This window comes from Sparus aurata, chromosome 18 (genome assembly GCF_900880675.1).
Source record: "Sparus aurata chromosome 18, fSpaAur1.1, whole genome shotgun sequence".
In the NCBI taxonomy this organism is placed as follows: Eukaryota; Metazoa; Chordata; class Actinopteri; order Spariformes; family Sparidae; genus Sparus; species Sparus aurata.
The window spans coordinates 16,292,913-16,294,072 of NC_044204.1; positions in this window are offsets into that span (position 1 = coordinate 16,292,913).

Sequence of the window (1,160 nt, forward strand, 5' to 3'; positions counted from 1 at the left end):
CGCCGCTTCATGTTTAACTTCATTAGAGAAACTGGACACAAATGAGCTAAATACGACAGGGTACAAGCAGGAGACGCAGACCATACTGTATGTGTGGGTGTAAGTCGGTCATCAGTTAAGAGCACACTAACCAGGTGTGCATCAAGCTTATTTGCTCTAAAAGCAGTGTTAATTGATTTTTGGCCACTTGGGACCATCAAAACAACCTCTGAAAACGATATTGACATAATCACCTTACAGAGTGACTATAGCTAACGTGTAACACACTACGCATTGACACATTTGCCAGATTTACAAGTCTTGAAATGGCAGTTGCTAACATGTGGATAAATGAGACTACGGAGGATTTCTGGGTCATTTAACATCATCACGATAAACACAAAGAGTCGTCTACTACTACTCACCAGTCTGTCTTTACAGTCGGACTTTGGTCTCAAACCTTTCTAACTTTACAACTTGTAGGTTGATCAGTAGGCTAGGCCATATAGTAAAGTGTTCACTTATACATCAGCATTTAACTGCTGGCTTTTTCATTTATGCTTCAGAAATCATAAAAGTGGTGTTCATATGGGAAGATGATCTTGCTGAAAAAAACCTGTATGCATCACAAACTATGATTGCCACAGAGCTGATTCTATGCAATAATCCAAAATCCAGTTTAAATTCCCAGACTATTTGTCCAGTGAACCAGAGCAGTGCTTACCTCCACGTAAGCCTACAAAAATATGCCATCCCTGCAGCTCTCTATGCCAGTTTGCTTACAAAGTAGTAGCATGTCAGAAATGTGTTAAAATAAATGTTATTTAAAATACACATTTATGCTCCATGTCCTCTCATGGTTATGACTATTGTACGATCATTTTATGCCTCTGGCATTTCCTATCTGGCAATGCTGCTCACGGAGCTAACATGGAACAACATCAGCATTCACATTGAGTCATGGGTCCATCTAACTCGGGGAAAGTAAGTCCAATATTCACTGCCTGTATTTCTGTTTCTTTGACTGCTAAATGCTCTGTACTACACTAACCAGCAAGCCACTGACGTTGTCCGCTGTCTGGTGCTGGGTAGCTTGCGTACAGTTATTTCCAGGCCAATCTCTGCTGACATACCTGTCCATAAGGACAATAGTGTAAATGATAATGAGTCAGAAGTCCTTG